We start from the raw sequence: 12006 nt of genomic DNA, 5'->3' as shown, positions 1-12006 counted from the left end.
AATGACATCTTAAAGATCTCCGTCAGAGCTCCTGCTATCTCTACACAAACTTCCCTCAAGGTCCTGGGGAACAATAGTGCAGGCTAAAATCTAAATGAGGAGAAGGTTCAAACTTCAGAGGTGCTGAGGAACTTCAGGGTCTTCATGCAAGACTCCCAAATGGTTAACGTACAGGTGAGTCTGTGGTAAAGTAGACAAAAGCAATTTTGGCATTTATTTCAAGGGGAATAGAATATAAAAGCAAGGAGATAATGCTGAGCCTTTAATAAGACACAAGTCAGACTGCACTTGGAGTATTGTCAACAGTTTTTGGGCTCCGTATATTAGAGAGTCCAGAGAAGGTTCATGAGGTTGATTCCAGGAATGAAGGGGTTAACATATGAGGAGTGTTTGGCAACTTTGGGCCTGTACTCACTGGAATCTGGAAGAATGAGGGGGATCTCATTGAAACCTACTGAATGTTGAAAGGCCGAGATAAGGTGGATGTGGAGAGGATGTTCCCTCTGGTGGGGATATCCAGAACAGGAGGGCACAGCTTCAAAGTTGAGGGCCGAGCTTTTAGATCAGAGGTGAGGGGGTATTTTCTTAGCTGAAGAGTAGAGAACTTGTGGAATTTTCTGCCACAGACTGTGGTGGAGGTTCATGACTAGGTTCATGGGTATATTTAAGGCAGAAGTTGATTGTTTTCTGATTTGTCAGAGCATCAAAGGATACGGTGAGAAGGCAGGTGTATGGAGTTGAGTGGAATGCGGGATCAGCCATGACAGAATGGCGGAGCAGACTCGATGGGCTAATTCTGCTCCTATGTCTTATTGGCTTATGGCTATCTGTCTCAATTTCCTTCATATATATGTGTCTATCTGAAAGCATCTTTAATTCCACTGGACTGTCTGTTTCGACTGCTATCCCAGGTAACCTATACTGTCACCTACCTGTCCCTGCATAAGAAAACGTCCCTCACGTTGCTTTTAAACTTCTTCTATGTAACTGTAGAAGCAAAACCATTAAAAATGTTTGGCATTTCTACCCTGGAGAAAAGATTTTGACCCTCTATCTGTGCCTCTCAATCTTGGTGTGGTCTCCATCACCCAAGTTTGTCCAACCTTTCCTGAAAGCTCAGTTGCTCTAATCCGGGCAACTTTCATTGTAACCCTTTTTTGTGCCCTCTCCACTTGCTTCCTCCAATGGGCTGACCGGAGCAGTACTGGGTCCGGTCTGAGTAAAGTTTTATATTGCTTCAGCATGGCTTCCTCACTCTTATATTCAGCACACATAGCAAGGAAAACAAGCATGCTAGCTTTCTCATGCAGCCCTGCCCTTTCCGATATCCAAGCAGTCCCTCCAGCTGAAAGCAACTATTCACTGACACTACGTCCAATATCTTGTTCTGCATTTCGGGCTCACATTTGGTTTCTTTTTTGAAAAGACCTCAAACTTCCTGTTATCTACAGCTTTCTCTCTCTTCCCTATTCAGACTAGTCTGTGACCTCCAGTGTTATTCTAATGGGCCTCCCGGAGTCAGTATGAAGGTAATGACCTCAGTGTGCTCCCTTATCAGAACTGGTCAGTTCTAAGTGGAGGGTGACGATCTGTAACACTGTCTCTGCACAGGGCATTTCCAGCACTCTCATTCTGCACACCAGGTGTCCAAAGGCCAAACATATGAAGGTGTGATATGAAAGTTTATTTTGTGCTTGCCTTTAATCGATGCAATGAGTTCAAGACAGCAAGTTACGTAGCAGCTATATAAAACCGGTTAGACCACATCAATTCTGGTTGCCGCATTGCATGAAGGATGTGGAGGCTATGGAAAGGGTGCAGAAGAGGTTGACAGAATGTTGTCTGGCTTAGAGGGCAGTTGTAGTAGAGTTGTGGACAAACTTGGGTTGGTTTCTCTTGGATCCAGAGAGGCCAAGGGAAGCCTATATGAAGAAATTATTCAGTGCGTACATGGTGTCACTAGGCAAAAAAATTGCACAGCACAAGATTTTTGTGCACACTGGTCATTGCAAATTAGAGGGAACAATAGTGTCAGGCTGGTCACTCTGCTGCCACGTCTAGCATTAAACTCATGCTTCCAGAGCAGCAGTGATTACTGCCCTTCTAAATCCTTCATGCACTACCAATGACAGCTGCTTTGAGGCTCTGAAAATAATAACCTCAATGCCATCTGTGCAATAAAGTCACAAATGAACCTGTAACTGCCCTCTCCCACTCTGATACCCAGTCAATTTGTGGGGTTGGTCAGTGGCTGACACCGGACTTCCAAAATAGACTTTGTCATGGGAAGAATTCAGCAGGCCGAACAAGAGAAAGATTTGAGGATTTGTCTTTGCCTTCTTGAGGAAATCCAGTACCCAGCTGATTCCCGGAAAAGTATGACAGATGTGCTAAACCCTAACTTGGAGAAGAATGCTTATTAGAATATCCCTTATTTACGTACAGTACAAAAATAACACCTATTGTACTAGTGCATTTCAAATTGGCTCCATTCTCCTGCACTACCTGTCCAGTTACTGGTCTCCTAAGAGAGCCAAGACATACTTTGGTTAATTTCAGAGAATTTTGTATAATTACGAGAGGCTTAGATGGAGTGAACTTGTCATAGTATATCTATGACAAGAAGCCATGCATTTAAGGTGAGAGGGGTAAAGTTTGAAGTAAACGTATAGGTCAAGTACAGATTGGGGGATGCCTGGAATGCACTACCAGGGATGGTGTTGAAGGCAGATACAACAGAGGGGTTTAAGATGCTCCTAGAGAGTGACATGAATATCAAAGTGACAGTTGAGCTTTCTGGCAATTATGTATGCACAGGTTTAATGGAGAACTGACTCATCACAAGTTGCAAAGAACAGAGAGATATGGCACATGAGCTGCCAGAAGGGATTAGTGAAATTAGCCATCATTAGTTTAGGTAGCTGGACATAGTCCGGTGGGCCGAAGGGCCTGTTCTTCTGTGTTCCGTAAGTCAGTGCAGATGTTGCATTGCTTTGAGCACATCCTTGGTCATTTTCCCTTCTCTGTCTTGTCATCTCAGCCCATGAGTTTTGGGAATCATGAAGCCTGTGCAAAGTGCCTGATTGACTGTCACTGCTGGGGGATGTTGATTGGGAGCAGACTCTGATGTTGATTCACGTATCCTTCCTTTCAGAGAATGTCCAGGATCTGGTCAAACGGGTGTTGCAGGTGGGCTGGAGACGAGCAGGAGAGCCGCCACCACTGTTGCTGGGTAGGCCAGGTACCAATTTGTAGCTCTGGTCTTTAAATATAGTTTATCAATCAACTGAAGCCCATGCTGACTTGTTGAACCAGAGTCCACCCTGTACAATTCTGGTGGACAAATTACACAGTGTAGCACTGGAAAGTTTACTGACAGGATTTATAAGGAGCTGAACAATGCACTCAGCCATTTGAGTGAGGAGCAGGATCCCAAATCTGCTCCAGCAGCTGACCCAATAGTTAACTGAGATGCACATACTTGCTTACCCGCAGTGAATTCCTGTTGATCACAGATCTACCTTCCTCAGCTGCTAAAGTATTCAAAGACTTTGCTTTTGCCACCCTTTGTAAATTCTGCAAGAGAAAAAGATTGCTTTGTTACTGTTAAAGAAGTGACAATTTACTAATAAATAGTGACTCCCTATCCTACATCCATCTACAAGAGAAAACCTTATTTCTACATCCACCTTGTTGAGAATCCTTAAGATCTTAGTCAGTTCCTCCCCACTCTGCTGCTTAAATGTTTAGTTTGTTCAACATTTCTTCACAAGAAAACACACCCATTCCAGGCATTAAACTTGTTAACCTTCTCCAAACTGTCACCAAAACATTTATATTCTTCCTTCTATGTAGTCTCTAAATAATTGAAATACATTTTGTATTCAAATTCCACTCTTGGTAACAATAAAAATCTACTTGATTTCCCAACTAAGCCAGTAGCCCCCAGTCAGGGGGCTTTTCACTATGCATCTGAAGAGAATGAGAGGTGACAATACAGGTGTATAAGGTGATAAGAGGCATAGAGTGCACAGCCAGAGACTTTCTCCCCAGGGCGGCCATGGCTAATACAAGGGGGCATCATTTTTAAGGTGCTTGGAGGAAAATATCAAAGGTAGTTTTTTTTCACTCACAGAGCAGAGGGTATATGGTGGTGGAGACAAATAGATTAGTGATATGGGGATATGAGGTAGGCACATGGCTGATTGAAAAGTGAAGGGCTATGTAGGAACGAAGGCTTAGTTTGAGTTGCTCAGTAGAACACCGCCTGCATCTACGGTACTGCTCATTGCCTGCTGTTCAGAGCTCTGTAATCATCTATCTGCCAATGAGCAACAGAGTGTACAAACTGACAGCATTGAACAGGGAACAACACAGAAACACAGAAAACCCACAGCACAATACAGGCCCTTCGGCTGTGTCAAACATGTCCCTACCTTAGAACTACCTAGGCTTTACCCATAGCCCTCTATTTTTCTAAGCTCCATGTAGCCATCCAGGAGTCTCTTAAAAGACCCTATTGTATCCACCTCCAGCACCGTTGCTGGCAGCCCATTCTACGCACTCACCACTCTCTGCGTAAAAAATCACCCCTGACATCTCCTCTGTACCTACTTCCAGGCACCTTAAAACTATGCCCTCTCGTGTTAGCCATTTCAGCCCTGGGAAAAAGCCTCTGACAATCTGCACAATCAATGCCTCTCATTATCTTATACACCTCTATCAGGTCGCCTCTCATCCTCCGTCGCTCCAAGGAGAAAAGGCTGAGTCCACTCAACCTATTCTCATAAGGCATGCTCCCCAATCCAGGCAACATCCTCGTAAATCTCCTCTGCACCCTTTCTATGGTTTCCATGTTCTTCTTATGGTAAGGTGACCAGAACTGAGCACAGTAATCCAAGTGGGGTCTGCCCAGGGTCCTATATAGCTGTAACATTACCTCTCAGCTTTTAAACTCAGTCCCAAGACTGCTGAAGGACAATGAACTGTATACTTTCTGAACCCCAAAATCAACCTGTGCAGCAGCTTTGAGAGTCCTATGGACTCGGATCCCAAGATCTCTCTGATACTCCACACTGCCAAGAGTCTTACCATTAATACTATATTCTGTCATCATATTTGACCTACCAAAATGAACCACTTCACATTTATCTGGGTTAAACTCCATCTGCCACTTCTCAGCCCAGTTTTGCATCCCATCAATGTCCCACTGTAATCTCTGACAGCCCTCCACACCATCCACAACACCCCCAACCTTTGTCTCATCAGCAAATTTACTAACCCATCCCTCCACTTCCTCATCTAGGTCATTTATAAAAATCACGAAGAGAAGGGTTCCCAGAACAGATCCCTGAGGCACTCCACTGGTCACCGATCTCCATGCAGAATATGACCCATCTGCAACCACTGTTTGACTTCTGTGGGCAAGCCATTTCTGGATCCACAAAGCAATGTCACCATGGATCCTGTTACAAGGGGGGTGCTGGGAGCGAAGACACAGACACCGAAGTAGTGAGTACAGAAATAAGATTATCCAGAAAGCAAGGGAAGCTGGGAGGAAACAACGCTGGACATTGACACACAGACCCTGGATGAGACTAGGATTCAGGACCAGGGCTAGGTCTAAGAAAGCGGGACCAGACAAGGAACTAGGAACCAGGTGCCTGGACTAGGACTCCGAGCCAGAAGCAGGACAGGGACCCGGAACCTATGTCTTGATTCGGGCTCGGACCTCGGATCTAGGCGAGGACGAGACGTGACTAGGGTACAGGACTGGACGTGGAACTGCTGCACAGGATGAGGCACATGGACAGAATGAGAACACAAAGCCATGACTTGGACAGGATGAGGTTCTTGGACATGGCTTGGACAGGACAGGAGACTCCTGGACACGACAAGGGAAGTCCAGCACCAGGCTGGGCAAGGAATCTCCAGCACCGGACGAGGCTCTTGGACTAGTTTTGGCTCAGCTCTTGGTCTTGGCTTATTTAGGCTCATGAGTACGGGGCCGGGACCCTTACTAGGATGCAGGGCCGGGCCCGTTTCTAGGACGCAGAGCCGGGATGCTTTCGCAGGTCCGGGACCCTTACTAGGATGCAGGGCCGGGCCCGTTTCTAGGACGCAGAGCCGGGATGCTTTCGCAGATCCGGGACCCTTACTAGGATGCAGGTCCGGGCCCGTTTCTAGGACGCAGAGCCGGGATGCTTTCGCAGGTCCGGGACCCTTACTAGGATGCAGGGCCGGGCCCGTTTCTAGGACACAGAGCCGGGATGCTTTTGCAGGTCCGGGACCCTTACTAGGATGCAGGGCCAGGCCCGTTTCTAGGACGCAGGGCCGGGATGCTTTCGCAGGTCCGGGACCCTTACTAGGATGCAGGGCCGGGCCCGTTTCTAGGACGCAGAGCCTGGATGCTTTTGCAGGTCCGGGACCCTTACTAGGATGCAGGGCCGGGCCCGTTTCTAGGACGCAGAGCCAGGATGCTTTCGCAGGTCCGGGACCCTTACTAGGATGCAGGGCCGGGCCCGTTTCTAGGATGCAGAGCCGGGATGCTTTCGCAGGTCCGGGACCCTTACTAGGATGCAGGGCCGGGCCCGTTTCTAGGACGCAGAGCCGGGATGCTTTCGCAGATCCGGGACCCTTACTAGGATGCAGGTCCGGGCCCGTTTCTAGGACGCAGAGCCGGGATGCTTTCGCAGGTCCAGGACCCTTACTAGGATGCAGGGCCGGGCCCGTTTCTAGGACGCAGAGCCGGGATGCTTTCGCAGGTCCAGGACCCTTACTAGGATGCAGGGCCGGGCCCGTTTCTAGGATGCAGAGCCGGGATGCTTTCGCAGGTCCGGGACCCTTACTAGGATGCAGGGCCGGGCCCGTTTCTAGGACGCAGAGCCGGGATGCTTTCGCAGGTCCGGGACCCTTACTAGGATGCAGGGCCGGGCCCATTTCTAGGACACAGAGCCGGGATGCTTTTGCAGGTCCGGGACCCTTACTAGGATGCAGGGCCAGGCCCGTTTCTAGGACGCAGGGCCGGGATGCTTTCGCAGGTCCGGGACCCTTACTAGGATGCAGGGCCGGGCCCGTTTCTAGGACGCAGAGCCTGGATGCTTTTGCAGGTCCGGGACCCTTACTAGGATGCAGGGCCGGGCCCGTTTCTAGGACGCAGAGCCAGGATGCTTTCGCAGGTCCGGGACCCTTACTAGGATGCAGGGCCGGGCCCGTTTCTAGGATGCAGAGCCGGGATGCTTTCGCAGGTCCGGGACCCTTACTAGGATGCAGGGCCGGGCCCGTTTCTAGGACGCAGAGCCGGGATGCTTTCGCAGATCCGGGACCCTTACTAGGATGCAGGTCCGGGCCCGTTTCTAGGACGCAGAGCCGGGATGCTTTCGCAGGTCCAGGACCCTTACTAGGATGCAGGGCCGGGCCCGTTTCTAGGACGCAGAGCCGGGATGCTTTCGCAGGTCCAGGACCCTTACTAGGATGCAGGGCCGGGCCCGTTTCTAGGATGCAGAGCCGGGATGCTTTCGCAGGTCCGGGACCCTTACTAGGATGCAGGGCCGGGCCCGTTTCTAGGACGCAGAGCCGGGATGCTTTCGCAGGTCCGGGACCCTTACTAGGATGCAGGGCCGGGCCCATTTCTAGGACACAGAGCCGGGATGCTTTTGCAGGTCCGGGACCCTTACTAGGATGCAGGGCCAGGCCCGTTTCTAGGACGCAGGGCCGGGATGCTTTCGCAGGTCCGGGACCCTTACTAGGATGCAGGGCCGGGCCCGTTTCTAGGACGCAGAGCCTGGATGCTTTTGCAGGTCCGGGACCCTTACTAGGATGCAGGGCCGGGCCCGTTTCTAGGACGCAGAGCCAGGATGCTTTCGCAGGTCCGGGACCCTTACTAGGATGCAGGGCCGGGCCCGTTTCTAGGATGCAGAGCCGGGATGCTTTCGCAGGTCCGGGACCCTTACTAGGATGCAGGGCCAGGATGACTGCCAAGGATACTTGCTGAGGATTGGGACGGGAATGATCCAGCACCGGGGTGGGCGAGGAATCTCCAACACCGGGCACTCCAGCACTGGGCTGGGCGAGGTACACAGACTGGAAGAGACCCCAGAACTGGATGAGGACAGGGAACACGGTACTCCGGAACAGAGCCTGGACAAGGACCCTGAACCTAGAACTAGGAACCTGGGTGTTGACTTGGAACCAGAACCTGGGTTTAGGCTAGGCCAAGATATGGCTACAGGTCATGGTGTGGCTACAGGACAGGAAGAGACACATGGACAGGACAAGAACTCAAAGCCTTGACTAGGTCTTGGGAGACTGGAAATACAGGGCCTTGGCTTGGGCAAGTCACGGGACTCCTGGGCAGGCAGGGCCCCAGGAAAGGCTTCAGAAGGAAGAGGAAGGGAAGGGAACAGTCCCACTCCCTGAAGCTGAATCCCAAAGCTGTTTATGGAGCCAGACCAAAGCGAGAATCAGGTGCCTCAATTAAGGCACCCAATGGAACCAGGGAAAACAGGAAAACCCAGAATAAGGATCAATAGACCGGACCATGAACCAGAATGTGGATTTCATGGACTGGACCATGACAGGATCCCATGCCTCCTTACTTTCTCAATAAGCCTAGCATGGGGTACCTAATCAAATGCCTTGCTAAAATCCATATACACTACATCTACGGCTCATCAATGCGTTTAGTCACATCCTCAAAAAATTCAATCAGGCTCGCAAGGCACGACCTGCCTTTGACAAAGCCATGCTGACTATCATATCATGCCTCTTCAAATGTTCATAAATCCTGCCCCTCAGGATCCTCTCCATTAACTTACCAACCACTGAGGTAAGACTCACTGGTCTATAATTTCCTGGGCTATCCCTACTCCCCTTCTTGAATAAGGAAACAACATCCGCAAACCTCCAATTCTCCAGTACATCACCAGAGGCTCAACAATCTCCTTGCTCGCTTCCCACAGTAGCCTGGGGTACATCTCATATGGTCCCAGTGACTTATCTAACTTGATGCACATCCTCTTCCTTAATATCTATATTCTGAAGTTTTTCAGTCCACTGCAAGTCATCCCTACAATCGCCAAGATACTTTTCCATAGTGAATACTGAAGCAAACTATTCATTAAGTACCTCTGCTGTTACACTTTTCCACTGTCACACTTGATTGGTCCTATTCTCTCATGTCTTATCCTCTTGCTCTTCACGTACTTGTAGACTGCCTTGGGGTTCTCCTTAATCCTATCCGTGAAGGGCACCCTTTCCAGCTCGCCTAATTTCATCCTTAAGCTCCTTCCTGCTAGCCCCCTCCCCCTCCTACTTTCAAATCTCTTATTATCTTTTCAGTTAGTCCTGACGGAGGGTCTCAGCCTGAAACGTCGACAGTGCTTCGTCCTATAGATGCTGCCTGGCCTGCTGCGTTCCACCAGCATTTTATGTGTGTTGTTTGAATTTCCAGCATCTGCGGATTTCCTCGTGTTAGCCTTATGACCTTCTAGATTCATATCATTACCTAGTTTTTCGAACCTTTCATAAGCTCTTCTTTTCTTGTTGACTAAATTTACAACAGCCTTTGTGCACCACCAGATCTTGTACCCTACCATCCTTTCCATGTCTCATTGGAAAGTACCTACTCAGAACCCCACGCAAATATCCCCTGAACATCTGCCACATTTCTTTGGTATGTTTCCCTGAGAAAATCTGTTTCCAATTTATGTTTCCAAGTTTCTGCCTAATAGCCTCATAGTTCCCCTTACTCCAATTAAACGTTTCGCTAACTTGTCTGTTCCTATCCCTCTCCAATGCTATGGTAAAGGAGAGAAAATTCTGATCACTATCTCCAAAATGCTCTCCCACTGAGAGATCTGACACCTGACCAGGTTCATTTCCCAATAACAGATCAAGTACAGCCTCTCCTCTTGTAGGCTTATCTACATATTGTGTCAAGAAACCTTCCTGAACACACCTAACAAACTCCACCCCATCTAAACCACTCACTCTAGGGAGATGCCAATCAATATTTGGGAAATTAAAATCTCCCACCACAACAACCCTGTTGTTATTACAACTTTACAGAATCTCTCTCCCTATCTGCTCCTCGATGTCCCTGTTACTATTGGGTGGTTTATAAAAAACACACAGTAGAGTTATTGACCCCTTCCTGTTTCTAACTTCCACCCACAGAGACTCAGTGGACACTCCCTCCATGACTTCCTCCTTTTCTGCGGCTGTGACGCTATCTCTGATCAACAGTGCCATGCCCCCACCTCTTTTGCCTCCCTCCCTGTCCTTTCTGAAACATCTAAAACCCAGCACTTGAAGCAGCTATTCCTGTCCCTGAGCCATCCAAGTCTCTGTCATGGCCACAACATCATAGCTCCAAGTACTTATTCACACTCTAAGTTCATCCGCTTTATTCATGATACTCCTCGAATTAAAATAGACACATCTGGAACCAGTGGAATGAGCGCGCCCCTTCACTGTCACCTGCCTATCCTCCCTCACACACTGTCTCCAAACTTTCTCCATTTGTGAGCCAACCTCCCTTTCCTCCATCACTTCAGTTCGGTTCCCACCCGCCAGCAATTCTAGTTTAAACTCTCCCCAGTAGCCTTAGCAAACCTCCCCACCAGGATATTGGTCCCCTGGGATTCCAGTGCAACCCGTCCTTTTTGTACAGGTCACACCAGCCCTAGAAGAGGTTCCAATGATCCAGAAATCTGAAACCCTGTCCTCTGCTCCAATTCCTCAGCCATGCATTTATCCTCCACCTCATTCTATTCCTATTCTCACTGTCACATGGCACAGGCAGTAATCCCAAGATTACTACCTTTGCGGTCCTGCTTCTCAACTTCCTTCCTATCTCCCTGTAGTCTGCTTTCAGCAACTCTGATCTGCTGGAGGAGTTTGGGACACAAGTATCATGTGTGCTTGTGGCAGAAGAGAACAGGATTCATGCTCCTGATTTATTCCCTTGCAACTCTGAGGAGGGGACTGAAATTCCCTGGTGCTGCTTCATCTCGCTGAACAGCTGGCCCAAGGCAGCGAGTGAATTCACCTGCACAGCTGCCAAATGATTATTTGCTGTTGCAGAGGTAGACCGCACAGAAATGCAGCCGCCTCGTGTAATCCTCAGTGACTTGGCATCATTGATTGAGAAGAGTTTCTGCCATGCTGAATGGGGGTTACGTGAGTGGGGCATGTCACAGACTGTGGTCTTACAAACAGCGCATGCCTGGAGCTTATCACAGGGTTAGTGACAGTAGGCTATTTGGCCCATCATACCTAATTGCCCCCCCCCCCATTCACCAAGACCATGCTACCTTGTATATTATATTGAATACAGACAATGACAGAGTCTCCACTCCTTGGGCAGAGAATCCAAAAGGGACCGAGATTCTGGGTGAAAGCATTTTGCATTGCTGTCCTAAATAATCGTCCTGTTTTGACACTGTGCCAGAGATCCTCCATCATCTGTGTGCCTCCCCTGTGGAACTTTCTAAGAATGTTGTTTGCTGCAAAGAGATGACCTCTCATCCCTCTCAGCTCTACCTTGCATTGGTTTATCTCCCCTCATGTCGCCTTTCCAAAGATGCTTTTCTCCTAGATGGGCTTAATATGGATGAGTGTACATTAGTCATAATGGGCTAAATGGCCTGATTCCCTGCTACATGACTACTGCTCAACGAATAAGCGACAGGAAGCTTTGCTGCTCTCTCTCAATGCAGTGACCTGCTTTGGCCTCATACCTGGGGGGGGGGGGGGGGCGGGGGCATCCTTATCCTTAACTATTGTTGCCACCAGTATAAATCTCTGATAGCAAGGCAGACGCTTCTTCCTGTCTTGCCATCCCCTTGCGTATCGTAGCAATGCCCTCCCGCATTGACTAGGGGGTACAACTTGGGACTTCTGCTTTAGAGCTTAACAATTGTGGATTGTCTCATACGCAGGTGGAGAGATATTTTCCAGTGCAGGAGATACACAGTCTCACAATCCCTGACTCAGAGACTCAGG

This window comes from Hypanus sabinus, chromosome 17 (assembly GCF_030144855.1).
Source record: "Hypanus sabinus isolate sHypSab1 chromosome 17, sHypSab1.hap1, whole genome shotgun sequence".
Classification (NCBI taxonomy): Eukaryota; Metazoa; Chordata; class Chondrichthyes; order Myliobatiformes; family Dasyatidae; genus Hypanus; species Hypanus sabinus.
Note: the sequence above shows the minus strand (reverse complement) of the source record.